Source organism: Hippopotamus amphibius, chromosome 3 (genome assembly GCF_030028045.1).
Source record: "Hippopotamus amphibius kiboko isolate mHipAmp2 chromosome 3, mHipAmp2.hap2, whole genome shotgun sequence".
Lineage (NCBI taxonomy): Eukaryota > Metazoa > Chordata > Mammalia > Artiodactyla > Hippopotamidae > Hippopotamus > Hippopotamus amphibius.
This window is the reverse complement of record NC_080188.1, coordinates 126,534,456-126,550,394: the sequence shown is the minus strand read 5'-3', so window position 1 is coordinate 126,550,394 and position 15,939 is coordinate 126,534,456. Positions and strand designations below refer to the sequence as shown.

Here is a 15,939-nt window from a genome sequence, read left to right as displayed (position 1 = left end):
GCAGAGGGCGGGTCTGGATTTCTCAGATCAGTATATGCACGAGGTGCATACAGACCTTTCCAGCCACTCCTCAAGTGAGCTCCTCCAGTCTGATAGCCTTAAAAGCCATCTGTCACCTTCCAGCTCTGCCCAAGTTTATGTGTCTCAGCCCTGACCCTTCCACAAAGTTCAGACTCACTTTCAATGGCCCGTTCGACAGCTCCACTTGGATGATGAATAAGCATATTAATTAATTTGACATGTTAGGGACGTCCCGTGTGGTACAGTGTTTAAATTTATTTATTTATTCATTCATTCATTTATTTATTGGCTGCGTTGGGTCTTTGTTGATGCACAAAGGCTTTTCTTTAGTTACAACGAGCGGGGGCTACTCTTTGTTGTGGTGTGCAGACTTCTGTTGTGGAGCACAGGCTCTGGGTGTGTGGGCTTCAATAGTTGCGGCATGTGGGCTCAGTAGTTGTGGCACACAGGCTTAGTTGCTCCACGGCATGTGGAATCTTCCCAGGCCAGGGGTCAAACCCGTGTCCCCTGCATTGGCGGGTGGATTCTTAACCACTACACCACTGGGGAAGTCGAGGCGCAGTGGTTAAGAATCCGCCTGCCAATGCAGGGAACACAGGTTCGATCCCTGGTCTGGGAAGTTGCTGTGGAGCAACTAAGCCTGTACACCACAACTACTGAGCCCACACGCTGCAACTACTGAAGCCTAGAGCCCACGTTCCACAAAAGGAGAAGCCACCGCACTGAGAAGTCCTCACACTGCAATGAAGAGTAGCCCCCCACTCATCACAACTAGAGAAAGCCCACACATAGCAACAAAGACCCAACAGAGCCAAAAATAAAAAAATAAAAATAAATTTAAAAATTTAAAAATAAAATTAATTTGACATGTTGAAAATCAGACTTTCTGTCTGCCCCATCTCAGTCAAGGCCACATCCATGCTTCCTGCTGCTCAGGCCGAAATTCTGGCATTATCCTGGACTCCTCTCTTTCCCTCATACTCCACACCCCAAGCAGGAGCAAACCCTGCTGCCACCACCTTCAGAATACATGCAGAATCCAGCCACTTCTCCCCTCCACCACGATTAGTATGCTCCCCCAAGCCCCACCGCCTCTCATTTGGATGACTGCAGTAGCCCTGCACCCAGGTTCTGCTCTTGCCCCGAGTCTATTCTCTACGTAGCAGCCAGAGTGATTCTGTTAAGACCAGAGACTGTCATGCCTTTGTTTAAAACCCTCCAACGAATCCCATCTCTCTCTCTCTCTCTCTCTCTTTTTCTTTTTTGGCTGCGCCACCAGCCTTGCAGGATCTTAGTTCAACCAGGGATCAAACCCGGGCTCCCTGCAGTGGAAGCACTGACTCCTAACCACTGGACCACCAAGGAATTCCCGGGATCTCATCTCTTGAAGAGTAAAAGCCAAAGTCCTTACCATAGCCTACTAGGTCCTTTGTGATCCATCTGCCCCATCTACCTGCAAGTTCCACCACTGGCACCTGCTTCAGAACACGGGAGCCCTTGAACTGTTGACTGATGCTTGGCCATCAATGCCAAAACTGAGACCTGAAACGGTGGACCTTTTTAATATCTTGTGATTTTTGTATGTGCGTGTGTAATTTCTCAACAAAAGTGGCATCATACTTTTTTGCTTAGTAGTACATTATGTTTCCATGTCAATCCACACAGAGCCACCTCAGCCCTCACACCAGGTATCACAGTATGTCTAACATAACGTAATAAACTCATCTCCTCCTGTCAAACACTTACACAGCTTCTGCTAGCTCCCCTGGTACAGACATTGCAACAGTGACATCCTCTGAGATGTACCTTCGCACGTAGGGTATTTCTGCAAGATAAGTTCCTTTAAGCAAACTTGCTGGTTGCAAGAAATTTAATTTTGATAATGCTTAATCACTGCCCCCAAATGCTCACTCAATATGATTTCTTTTTAAAAAATTATTTTACTTATTTATTTATTGGCTGCATTGGGCCTTTGCTGCTGCACGCAGGTTTTCTGTAGTTGCAGAGGGCAGATGCTACTCTTCATTGTGGTGCGTGGGCTTCTCATTGTGGTGGCTTTTCTTGTTGCAGAGCATGGGACCTAGGTGCTTGGGCTTCAATAGTTGTGGCACATGGGCTCAGTAGTTGTGGCGCATGGGATTAGTTGTTCCGCAGCATGTGGGATCTTCCCAGGCCGGGGATCGAACCCATGTCCCCTGCATTGGCAGGTGAATTCTTAACCATTTCTCCACCAGGGAAGCCCAATATAGATTTTAGTCAACAGTGTTTACACCCTCACCAGCAAAACATATTATAATTTAAAGAAATCTTTCTTGTGCAGCACTTATACTAAAAGTGGAACGACACAGAGAAGATTAGCATGGCCCCTGTACAAGGATGACATGCAAATTTGTGAAGCATTCCATATTAAAAAAAAAATCTTTGTTAATCTGATAGATGAAAAAATATGACCTCATTATTGCTAAAACTTGCATTCCCTTCCTTATTTGTGAGATTAGTATATTTTCCTATCATTAGGGGCCATTTGTGCTTCCTCTGTGAATTGCCTGTTTGTGTCCTTTGGACATTTCTCTTCTGGTCCTTGGGTGTGGGGCGCTGAGTTGATTGGGTTCCTTGTTTCACAGTGTATGAGAATCATCAGTTGGTACAAGACCAATCTCTTGTTTTGGTTTAGCTTTTTTTCTCCTTTATCTTTGATCTTCAGTCTCATCCCACTTAAATATGAATGGATCTGTGAAATATCGAATATCATGTTTATCCATTGGTGGTTTTAGTTCATATAAACAGTATTATGCTATCAATCTCATTTTTGGTCCTTACTGTTCTCTCTGAGCGGTACTTTTTTTTTTTTAAACGGGTGAAAGATCTATATTTTTAGTTAATTTTTTATTATTTACTTGGTCGTGCAGGGTCTTAGTTGCAGCAAGTGGGCTGCTTAGTCTTGGCTCACGGGCTCCTTAGTTGCAGCATGTCAGCTCCTTAGTTGCAGCATGCAGACTCTTTAGCTGTGGCATGCAAACTCTTAGTTGCAGCATGCATGTAGGATCTAGTTCCCTAACAAGGGATCGAGCCTGGGCCCCCTGCATTGGAAGTGAAGAGTGTGCTGCCAGGGATGTCCCTGAATGCTACGTTTTAAGAAGCTATCTGCTAATTCTGACTGTTGCCTAATATTCTGTAGTTTGCCTCCATTACACTTTACTATTCCATTCTCCTGAGCTTGGATGCCAAGATTGCCCCCAACTCCTATTTCCACACAGGACACTGCAGTCAGCGCCCTTGTATATAACTCTTTGTGCATCTGCATAAGAATTTCTGGGGCTTATTTACCAAGGATTGAGAGTACGGGATCTTGAAACAAATGTATATCTCTTTTTAGATTGCTTGAGATAGAAGCTGTACCAGTTTATATGCCTGCGAAAGTGATAAGGGGTTCTGTCAGCCCACATCCTCACCAAACATCAGTATTCACCTTATGAAGTTTTACTTACCTGATGGTTACAAAAGGGTATCTCCCTGAGATACACCATACTGGAAAAGAATATAAAAAAGAATGCATATGTGGGACTTCCCTGGTGGTCTAGTGGTTAAGAATCCACCTTCCAATGCAGGGGATGTGGGTTCGATCTCTGGTGGGAGAACTAAGATTCCATATGCCGCGGAGCAACTAAGCCCACGCGCCACAACTAGAGAGCCCTTGCACTGCAACGAAGATCCTGAGCACCGCAACTAAGACCCAATGCAGCCAAATAAATAAGTAAATATTTTTTAAAAAGAATGTATATATGTGTATAATTGTGTCACTTTGCTGTACAGCAGAAATTAACACAACATTGTAAATCAACTATACTTCAATAAAAAAATTAATTTTAGGGACTTCCCAGGTGGTCCAGTGGTTAAGACTGTGCTCTCAATGCAGGGGGCATGGGTTTGATCCCTGGTTAGGGAACTAGATGCTGCAAGCTGCTCAGCACAGCCCCCTGGCCCCAAATATATAGAGAGAGAACAAAAAAATGTAAAAACTAAATTTTAAAAAATGGTATCTCGTAATTTTAACTGAATTGTGCTGATTACTTCTCTGACTCCATCTTCATTAATTTTTTGCCTTCGGGCCAGTTCTGTGAGCTGCTTGTTTCTTTTTTTTGGTTTGTCTTGTTTTTGTCTTTTTCCTTTTAAAAAGAATTTTATTGAGATATAATTGACATACAGTGAACTGCATATATTTGAGCTGCTTGTTTCTGTTCATGGCCATTTCTCTATTGTGTTTCTTGGCTTTTCTTTATTAACTTACAGGAGTCCTTCATTCACTAGACTGCAACCAGCTGTCTGTCAACATGATCTCCCAGGGCCTTTGTGGAACAGAAATCCTTAATTTTGATGTAGTCAGACCCTTAAATGTTTTGAATGAGGGTCTGCATTTTGGATGTCTTAAGAAGTCCTTTCCCTACTCCAGGTGGGGCATTCTCCTATATTTTATTATATTAGATCATAATTTAGCATCTGTGTTCAGAGTGAAATGCTCTATACTTTTCCTTTTCCTTTTTAAAAATTAATTAATTAATTAACTAATTTATTGACTGCATTGGGTCTTCGTTGCTGCACAGTTTTCTCTAGTTGTGGCGAGCTGGGGCTACTCTTCATTGTGGTGCGGTGGCTTCTTCTATTTCGGAGCACAGGCTCTAGGTGCATGCAGGCTTCCATAGCTGTGGCACACAGGTTCAATAGTTGTGGCTCACAGGCTCTAGAGCGCAGGCTCAGTAGTTGTGGCGCATGGGCTTAGTTGCTCCGTGGCATGTGGGATCTTCCTGGACCAGGACTCTAACCCATGTCCCCTGCATGGGCAGGCAGATTCTTTACCACTGTGCCACCAGGGAAGTCCCTACACTTTTCCTTTTCTGATACTGTCCTTATCTGGCTTGGGAGTCATATGAGGAAGTGGGCAGCCTCTTCTCATTCTCTGTTTTCTGGAAAAACTGGCATGAGATAAGGACTGTCTGTTCCTTGAAAGTCTGGTGGACTCCATTGGGAGTCTTTTGCATCAGAGTCTTAAATTATAATTTGCTTTACTTTTTTTTGTTTGTTTTTGATTTTTTTTTCTGGTTATTGATCTATTGAAGTTTTTGATATTTTTGTACCAATTTTGGCGTTTCACACTTTTCTGAAGTGGCCTTCACTTTAAGTATGTTTTTACTGACATACAGTTATTTGTAATATTCTTTTTTTTTTTATTGGAGTACAGTTGCTTTACACGGTTGTGTCAGTTTCTGTAATATTCTTTGATATTTTGGCATTTTAAACTTCTGTGGGGGCTCAAAGTTCAGATCACGTGGAGCCCAGTGGCCGTGGGAAAGTCTTGGGATTTGTCCTAAGCATGATGGAAAGTGTGAGAGGATATTAGAAGAACATACTTTGCCACATGAAACCGCTGGTCTACTTCAAGATTATAAAGGGATGGAGGGTGGATTCTGGAAGGGGAATTTTGTGATGAGATTGATTTAGAAAGGAAGTCCCAACCCTCCCTTCAGGGACTAGGGCTGGGGGCTGCCTTCTAATCCCGAATCTGGGGAGAAGTGCTTCAAGGAAGCCGCCTGGAGAGCTTGAGATGGGCTCCCTGAGGTCTTGGCAGCCCAGTGGGTCAGGGGTGCAGGAGACTTTCAGAAAGGCCGCGGAGCCGCGGTGGGAACTGGCCAGCACTGTGAGGAAACATGGCACAGAAAGTCACGACTTCATTTGAGGGCAGGGAGACAAGTTTCCTTCGGAATTTTAGACGGACACTGGGAGACAAATTATCTTGCATTATATCCCACGCAACTTGTGTGGTCACAGTAGCCATCACGGTAGAAGATTTTGAAGGGGAGAGGTGATGAGAGCTGATTTAGGGTTTTTTTGTTTTCATTTCTTAAGTTTTTTTTTTTTTGGTGTGCACCATTTTTTTAAAAAGTCTTTATTGAATTTGTTTCAATATTGCTTCTGTTTTGTGGGGTTCTTTGTTTGTTTTGGGCCACTAGGCATGTGGGATCTTAGCTCTCCCAACAGCGATCGAACCTGCACTCCCTGCATTGGAAGGCAAAGTCTTAACCACTGGACCACCAGGGAAGTCTCTGATTTAGGGGGTTGTTTGTTTGTTTGTTTTGAGGCAAGAAATAGCAGCTTTATTCAGAAAGCTGGCAGACTGAGAAGATGGCAGGCTAGTGTCCTCCAAATCCATCTTATCAGGGTCTGGATGCCAGTTTCTTTTATAGAACAGAGAAGGGGAAGAGGTGAGGAAATAAAGTAAAAAGGCTATTAGCTTTGCCTGGCTTGGCCAGCATCAGGGAGGGGATGTGTTAATTTCTTCTTTTCTGCAGCCATTCACAGGTGGGTAGGGTCCCTGATTTAGGTTTTTAAAAGCTCCCTCTGGCTGCTGTGTAGAGATTAGACTGGGAGGCCAGGGTGGGACCAGAGGACTTGGGCCAGAGAGACAGAGAGAGAAAAGAAGAGGAGAGGTCTAGAGACTGAGCCTGGACCTGCCACCATTTATTGGTCAGGGGTGGACAGAGAGACAAGGCCATGGACACCAGACAAGAGAGGCCAGTGGGGAGGAAGTGAACACAGAGAGCGAGGGCTCCCAGCCAAGTGAAGAAAGTGTTTCAAAAAGGAGGGAGTGACCAACTGCGACAAGAGCCACTGAGAGGTCAAGGCAAGGCTGAATGAGTTAACAACTAAATTTGGCCACCTCACTTGTTCCCTAGGCCCATACTCCAAGGACCAGACATAAAAGGCTCATTACAGACTTTGACTGTTGGAATGTGGCAGGGGTTGACCTCAGTACCTGCTTACAGAACCCCATCTGAAACTTTTCCTTTGGGGCTAAAGACTAGAAAAAATTTTCTTTCGCCTAAGGAACAGGTAGGTTCTCTTATCTCTGGGGTGGGGGTGGGGGGTAGTGGGGGGGAGTAGGTAAGTTACTACATCTCCCTTTTTGCTTTTGCTGCCAGAAAGCTCAGAGCCAAATTTGATGTTCAGTTAATAGAGCACTTTATGGGCTTTATTTAATAATAAGCCTGCGTATTTACATTTTTATGTTCTTGCTCTCTTGAGTCTCCATTTCTGTTTTTGTTTTTTGTTTTTTATTTGGTTGTGCTGGGTCTTAGTTGTGGCTCACAACTTCCTTAGTTGCGGCATGCAGGCTCCTCATTTGTGGCTAGTCAATGGCTTATTAAATATGATACTAAAAGCACAAGTAACAAAAGAAAAAATATATATAAATTAGATTTCATCTGGGAATTCCCTGGCAGTCCAGTGGTTAGGACTTGGTGCTTTCACTGCCCTGGGGCCTGAGTTCAATCCTTGGTCGAGGAACTAATATCCTGCAAGTCACGTGGCTTGTCCAAAGAAATAATAAAAAATCTAAAAGATCAATTAAAAAATAGATTTCGTCAAAATTTAAAACTTTCCTGCTTCACAGGGAACTATATTCAATATCTTGTGATAAACTATAATGGGAAAGATATGAAAAAGAATATATATATGTATAACTGAATCACCTTGCTGTACAGCAGAAATTAACAAACACTGTAAATCAACTATACTTCAATAAAATATATTTTAAAAAAACAACAAAAACTTTTGTGCTTCAAAAGGATACCATCGAGAAAGTGAAAAGACAACCTACAAAATGGGAGAAAATATTTGCAAATATCTGGTAAAAGACTTGTACCCAAAATATATAAAGAACTCTTTTACAGTTCAACAATAAAAACCCAAATAACCCAATTTAAAAATGGAAAAAGGATTTGAATTGACATTTCTCCAAAGAATATACATATACAAATAGTCAATAAGCACATGAAAAAAGTGGTCAATATCATTAGCAATCAGAAAAATGCAAAAAACAAAAACAAAAGATGGCAAGTGTCAGTGAAGATTTTGAGAAATCAGCACCCTTGTGTATCACTTGTGGGAATGTAAAATGATACAGCTGCTGTGAAAAGACAGTAGGGTGGTTCCTCAAAAAAAGTAAATTACCGTATTCAGCAATTCCACTTCTGCATGTATACCCCCAAATAATTGAAAGCAGGGACTGGAATAGATATTTGTACATCCATGTTCATAGCAGCATTTTTCACTGTGGTCAAAAGTCGGAAACAACCCAAACGTCCATGGATGGATGAATGGATAAACAAAATATGGTATATACATTCATAGACTATTATTCAACCTTAAAAAGAACTGAAATTCTAACACACGCTACAACACGGATGAACCTTGAAGACTTTATTCTAAGTGAAATAAGCCAGACACATAAGGATAAATATTGCATGATTCCACTTACATAAGATGCCTAGAATAGTCAAGGACATAGAGACAGGAAGTAGAACAATGGTTACCAGGGACTGTGGGAAGTGGGGAATGGGGAGATGGTGTTCAATGAGAATACAGTTTTAGTCTGGAATGATGAAAAAAATTCTGGAGATGGAGAGTGGTGATGGTTGCACAGTATAGCAGTACTTAATGCCACTGAACTGTTCACTTAAAACTGGTTAAAGGGAATTGCCCTGGTGGTCCAGTGGTCAGGACTCTGTGCTTTCACTGCTGTGGGCCTGGGTTCTATCCCTGGCCGGGGAGCTAGGATCCTGCAAGCCTCGCAGCTTGGCCAAATAAATAAATAAATAAATAAACTGGTTACAATGGTAAACTTTACAAGTCTTTTGACACAACAATAAAAAAATGTAAATGCTGTAAACATTTCAATTAAAAGAAAGAGATGATCAGATTGCATTCCAAAAGCAAGATACAATCATATCCTGCCTACAAAAAAACGCACTCTAAATGTAAAAACACAAATTGATTTAAATGTAAAAGGATGGAAAAGGATAAATCATGTAAACACTAACCCACGATCAAAAGGAAAGGTGGCTTTCAGCCAGGTCTCTTGGAAGAGGTGACATTTGAGCTCAGTTTTAAGGGCTGTGTAGGGACTTTCCTGGCAGCACAGTGGTTAAGAATCCACCTGCCAATGCAGGGGACACAGGTTTGAGCCCTGGTCCGGGAAGATCCCACATTCCACAGAGCAACTAAGCCCGTGCGCCACAACTACTGAAGCCCATGTGCCTAGATCCTGTGCTCTGCAACAGGAGAAGCCACCACAATGAGAAGCCCTCGCACCTCAATAAAGAGTAGCCCCTACTCACTGCAACTAGAGAAAGCCCACGTGCAGGAACGAAGACCCAATGCAGCCAATATATAAATTTAAAAAAAAAAAAAAAAAAAAAAGGTTGTGTAGTACTGAGGACTAAGAGGACTGGGAGAGCCCACGTGTGCAAAGGCATCCAGTCAGAACAGGGCGTTGGGGGTGGGCATACAAGCAGTTAATTCTCACACTCGGGGAGGGGGTAAGTTGGATTTGGCAATAGACTCTTTTTTCGGGGAGATGAGTTTTCCTGTCATGAGGGCAATGGCATTCCAACTCACAGAGGCAGGAGCGGCTGCAATATTAAATCTGATTAAATTTGAGTTTACAAAGATGGACCTGGCTCCACAGTGGAGGACTCAGCAGTGGGGACCTGGAGGCAGGGCAGCCAGTGAGGAGTGTGTTGGGATAATTCAGGTGAGAGATGACAATGGCACGGGAGACAGAATAGCATTATTTCCTGAAGGTTTAGGAGGAAGGCACTGCTCCCCACGGTTTAATGACTTCTATTAGTCCAGTCCAGTGGTTCTCAGCCCTGACGGTACATTGGAACCACCTGGGGAGACTTTAAAACAAACCAGGCCAGGGCCTCCCATCTAGTTAGATCACAGTCTCTGGAGATGGACCCTGGGCGTCAGTCACCTTCCATGCTCCCCAGTAATTCCAATACACTGTCAGAAGTGAGACCCCTGCTCTCATTGAAGGTCAGGTACATGGGGGCCAGGAACTGGGTTTGTTCACAGCCTAAGGCCAGCACTTGGAACAGCCTGGCACGAAGTAGGTGGTCAACATATCTCTATAAATATCTCTGTAAACAACCCGATTAGGATGCCCATTTTATAATAAGGAAACTGAGGCCCAGGCCCAGATACATTATCTACTCAAAGCCACAAAGCTGGTAAGGGGTGGTGCTAGAACCAAAATACCCACAAGGAGTATCAGCCCACAGCCCAGACTCTTTGGTTGCTGGGGGGGGGGGGGGGGGGGGCGGGGGGGCGGAGCTCTACTCCTTGGAGGATAATAGGGAGGTGGATCCCCAGGGGGAAGATGGGACCAGGTAAGTGATGAAGTGGGGCCTTTGGAGGAGGAATGGAGGCCCCCGCCCCTCCCTCATCCTCAGCCCCCCACCCTGAAACTGATTGGCTTCCCTGTGACTTCAGATGTGACTCCAGATAGAGGTGGTGGGCGGGGATGGGGAACCCACAGGCAGAAACAAAACTCAGAGAATTTAGGGGAAGGGGAAAGTGAAACCAACCCCGGGCACAGGGCAGGGGTGAGAGAGAATTGGTGGCTGGAAACAAGGGCAGCACCCCCGCCCCTCACGGGAACTAGGAACGGGGTGGGTGGGGGGGACTCAAATGGCCAGGGTCCCCACACACCTACTTGGCCCACCCCAACTTCCACACACTGGCCTCCTTCGAGTTCCCAGGACAGCGGACACACTGCTGCCTTGTCCCTCTCCCCTCTCCCCGCTTGCTTTTCCTTCATAGCACTTACACCCTCCCACCCCTCAGCACCCCGCCCCCCCCACAATTGGCTGTTTCGTCATTTGTGCATCAGAGCAAGTTGTCCTTTTTCTTTTCCAGAGCCCAGAGCAGCACCACCAGGCAGAGTAGGTGCTCAGACATTGTTTGTTGAGTCAGTGAAGGAAGGAAACACCTATGACCCCAAGATTACTGCAGGGCCACTATTTTCGTGTCCTTATAGGACACTGTTAGGGGGAGCAATTGGTCTGGCCCATTCTGAAGACGACAATTGACAATATTTTTTGGTTTTGCTTTAAACGTGGGGTGCCTAGACTTAGCTGTCTGTCTCCTTGGTTTGAGCATTTCAGGCATCACCAGGGTCCTGAAAAGCCTCCCTTTAAAATGGATTTTCCTCCAGGAGTTCCCTAGTGGTGCAGCGGTTAGGACTCCGAACTTCTACTGCATGGGCTACAGGTTTGATCCCTGGTCGGGGAACTAAGATCCCGCAAGCCAAGAGGTGCGGCCAAAATAAATAAATTAAATTAAACGGACTTTCCCCTTTAGCCATCCCCAATCCCACTCCTGCTCCCCTTAGCACCCCACTCTTGTGTGTCTAATGCACGTCCCTCCAATCTGCTTTCCAGGCGTTAATTTCCATACATGTCAGTTACAGGCATATTTATTGAGTGCTTCCTGTGCGCTAGGCACTGTGCTAAGCACTTTACGTGTCATGTCACATTTAATCACCATGCATCCCTCAAGGAGGCGCTGTTATTGTCCTCACTTTACAGATGAGGAAACTGAAGCACAGAGAGCTTAAGTCACAGACCCAAGGTCACAGCGCAAGTGGCAGAAATATACAGCATTGTTGCCCTTGTCTGTGTTTTGACTTTTCATAAACGCTGCTGTGCTGTAGATCTTGTTCTGCATGTTTCTGTTTTTCTGAAAAACAGAAAGCATTAAAGCTTTGTCCACATTGGTACCTGCCATGCAGCACCCCACTGACAGACAACTTGGCAGCCTCTGACTCTTCACCACCTCTAACCATGCCTAGCACATCTCGTTTTCTTTGTGAGAGGTTTTAGCAAGTGGAACGGCTGGAGGTCACTCAGCTGCCAAACTGCCCTTTCAAACATGTCCACTAGTGTACACTCCATCCAGCAGCACCAGACTTCCGGTACCCACCTTCCCACCGGCCATCAGCTTTATCTTTCTTTTTTTCTTTTTCTTTTTCTTTCTTTCTTTCTTTTTTCTTTTTGGTGCTTGCAGGATCTTAGTTCCCCAACCAGGGATTGGCCCCGGCACTGAAAGCGTGGAGTCCTAACGACTGGACCGCCAGGGAATTCCCTTATCTAACTTTCTATTCTTGCCAATCTGATGTGAGATCTTGTGTTTTCCTCTGTAGTCTTCTGATTACTGGGGTGGGTGCAGAAATCCTAACCCTTATTCCATTTCTAAAAATGACATTTGAACCCTTATAAAGCACACAAAATAGGAAGGACATGATTTCAGAATAAAGATAGCTCACTCTGGTGATGGGAGGTGAGTGTCACCCAGGTCCTACCCCACTCACTCCCCAGCTGCAAGGAGCCCCCTGAGAGAGTCCAGAGCCACCTGACACTCTCACCAAACACTCTGCCCAAGGAGAGAAGGGACCAGGTCCCCAGTGGAGCACCTGGGTCACAGATGCAATTCCCCTGCTGCAGTGCCTATAGCCTAGAAGAGAGGGAACTTGGTCCCATCCATGTCCTGGAGACAAGCTTACCACACCCCAGAATGGATGGGGGGAACTCAGGTTGGGGGAAGTTATGAACTCTACCTCCCCACACTCTGGACCCGTACATAGGCCTGTGTACAAGCCCCTGTCCGTCTCTGTGCCAATGAGCAAACTCAGGCCACTCATCTCACTTCCTGAGCTCAGTCTCCTCCTCTGTAACATGGGAGGTGATGAGGACACCTCTCCAAGAGAGTGGACTCAGATGCAACAAGCGCAGGGCCATGAGCTGCTGCAACACATTCAGTCTCCCGGCAACCCTGAGGGGCGGTATCGATAGCCCCATTTGATGGACAGGAAAGGCGAAGGCTGGAGAGGTGAAGAGGTGAAGTCACACAGGTCACATAGCGCTGCAGATCAGTCCTCCAGGCCAGTGGATGGTGGGTGAGGTCACTCCCACCCCTTATCTCTGCCTCCCCCTCACCTCCTCCTCCAGCCCCAGGGGCCTCCTGGTCCAGCAGCTGCAGAGCCAGCGGCAGGTGTGGGGGAGGAGCCCACATCACTACTTTCTCTCCCTCTGCGAAGCTTCTGGGACCCTGAGGGGCTGCCAATGCCAGAAGGACAGCCCTCGGCCAAGGCGGGCCGAGTGCAGGGCTGGTGACTCCTGAGTTGGGCCCCTGGGTGGTGGATGAGGAAGTGGGAGCTGGGGGAGACCACAGGGAAAGCTGATGGGATCAAATCTCAATCCTGGCCTTTGCCCTCACTGCCCCCTGCCCTCTCCCCACAGACAGCCTATGGCCTGCACACTCCTTGCTTAAAGGATTTTCTACTGAAATCTCACCTCATCAGAGTCTCCCCTGAACACTGCATAGAATGGCTGGGCCCACCCGTCCTGCCCCGGACACTCCATTCCTTTATTATGCTATTTTCTTTTTCCTGGCTGTGTTGGGTCTTCCTTGCTGGGTGGGCTTTCCCTAGTTGTGGTGAGTGGGGGCTACTCTTCGTTGCGGTGTGCAGGCTTCTCATTGCGGTGGCTTCTCCTATTGTGGAGCACAGGCTCGAGGCGCGTGAGCTTCAGTAGCTGTGGCGCATGGGCTTAGTTGCTCCGAGGCATGTGGAATCTTCCCAGACCAGGGCTCAAACCTGTGTCCCCTGCATTGGCAAGCAGAGTCCCAACCACTGCACCCCCAGGGAAGTCCTTGTACGTGTCTTTTGGTGGCCGTTTGCCTAGGAGTGGCATCGCCGTGTCACACGGAAGTGTATGTTGATAGATTCGATGAGAATCTCCCAAACCGTTTTCTAAGGTGATTGCGCCCACTGCCTTTCCCCCCAGCAGTATGAGTTCTGGTGTCGCCACTTCCACCCTAGCATTGGTGATATCACATTATTTATTTATTTATTTATTTATCTATTAAATAACGGAGTTATTTATTTATTTACTTTTGGCCAGTTGCACAGCTTGCTCCCTAACCAGGGATTGAACTGGGACCCTCGGCAGTGAGAATGTGGAATCCTAACCACTGGACCACCAGGGAATTCCCGGACTTTTTAGTTTCTCACTCCTGGTGGGTGACAGTGGCACCTCATTTCCCTGCTGGGCGATGACCTTGGGTGCTCAATAATCGTTTGCTGAATGAATCCTTAAATGGGCTATGGAGGGCTTCCTAGGTGGCACAGTGGTTAAGAATCCACCTGCCAATGCAGGGCACACAGGTTCGATCCCTGCTCCAGGAAGATCCCACATGCCGCGGAGCAACTAAGCCCATGTGCCACAACTATTGAGCCTGCACTTTAGAGCCCGTGAGCCACAACTATTGAGCCCATGTGCTGCAACTACTGAAGCCCATGTGCCTAGAGCCTGTGCTCTGCAACAAGAGAAGCCACGGCAATGAGGAGCCCGCACACCACAACGAAGAGCAGCCCCCACTCACTGCAACTAAAAAGAAAGCCCGCGCACAGCAAAAAAGACCCAACACAGCCAATAAAATAAATAAATAAATAAATTTATAAATGGGCTATGGAGGGGGCTCTCCACTGGGCAGGGAGAGGTGGGCACGTACTCTCCAGCTGAGGGTCACAGTCCCTGGCTGCCATGCTGGCCTCAGAAGTGGCTCCCCCTTCCACACACTGGTCAGACTTCCACCCTGGTGCACAGCTGATCTGGGCTGAGCCATTCTTTACTCTCCATCCATTGGGAGAATGGCAACTGGTTCCCAGGAAGAGCTCTGCAGGTGTGGTTACTGACAGGCTGTCCCCTCCCGACACCCAGTGGTACCCAGAGGGCTGGGAAGAGCCATCGTTCTCCACTCCCACGAGGGACCCAGAGGCCAGGCCCAGCCTGGAAAACTGTCTCCCTGGGCCCCCTGCCTTCTAACTCAGGAGACTGCCCTCCTAACACTTGTCAAAGGCTGGAACAGGCCCTTCCCAATGGCCTGTGAGGTCCTGTGGCAGAAACTGGCTGGTCACCCAGGTTGGCTAGACCACTTTTTCCCAGCCTCCCTCGGGTGAGAGCCTGTGACAGGTCCATTGGGGAGGTAAACAGAGGTAATGGGGCCACTTCCAGTCCTGACCCAGGAAAACCTCCGTGGGCTCTGAGACTTCCCCTTCCACGGTGACTTTAAGAGCCATGAGTTGAGGATGGTGGGGCCACAAGATGGAAGGAGCCTGGGCCCGGAAGTCCCTCTTGGAGAAGCACCACCGACTGGTCAGATAAACCCTGTTATGAACGTTATGTGGGCAAGAAATAAATTTCTGTTGTATTTGATCCTATACATTTTGAATTTGTTACATTAGCCTTTTACCCTAATAGGTATAACTAGTACATATAGTTTAGTATGTATAACTAACGTAGGTAATAACTAGGCCCCATTTTATGGATGAGAGAACTGAGACAGAGAGGCTGAAAACTTGTTCAAGGTTAATAAGTGGAGAAGCCAGGATCTGAATCTGGGACTTACAAGGTTCCACTCACAAGCACTCTGCCAGGCTCAGCCAGTGGGCTGAGAATGCAGAGGCCCAGGCCAGCAGCTGCTGGGCGCCTTGCTCACCTGCACTTCCGGGATGAAGGGAGGCTGCTCCCTGCACCCTGGCCTCCTCACCTTCCCCAACCATCACCCAACTTCTCAGAGCAAAATCTCACCTTTTTTTAAAATTAATTTTTATTGGAGTATAGTTGCTTTACAATGTTGTGTTAGTTTCTGCTGTACAGCAAAGTGAATCAGTTATACATATACACATGTCCCCAGTTTTTTAGATTTCCTTCCCATTTAGGTTACCACAGAGCACTGAGTAGAGTTCCCTGGGTTACTACAGCAGGTTCTCATTGGTTATCTGTTTAATATATAGCAGTGTATATATGTCAACCCCAGTCTCCAAGTTCATCCCACCCACCCTCCCCCCTTGGTATCCATAAGTTTGTTTTCTACACCTGTGTTTCTATTTCTTATTTGCAAATAAGTTCATGTGCACCATATTTCTAGAGAGAATCTCACCTTTTGGACAGATCTCAGCAAAGGGCTCCCAGGGTCTTTTACTCTCCTACCCCACCTCCTCCCAAGGCTCAACAGGCC

At 46.4% G+C, this 15,939-nt stretch overlaps 1 non-coding gene across 1 annotated transcript; it reads left to right on the top strand.

The window, feature by feature from the left end:
• Positions 1-2,329: 2,329 nt before the first annotated feature.
• On the top strand, positions 2,330-2,432 carry LOC130850563 (U6 spliceosomal RNA). The gene has a single exon (XR_009052933.1). It is a non-coding gene; the product is annotated as a U6 spliceosomal RNA (small nuclear RNA).
• Positions 2,433-15,939: the final 13,507 nt, after the last annotated feature.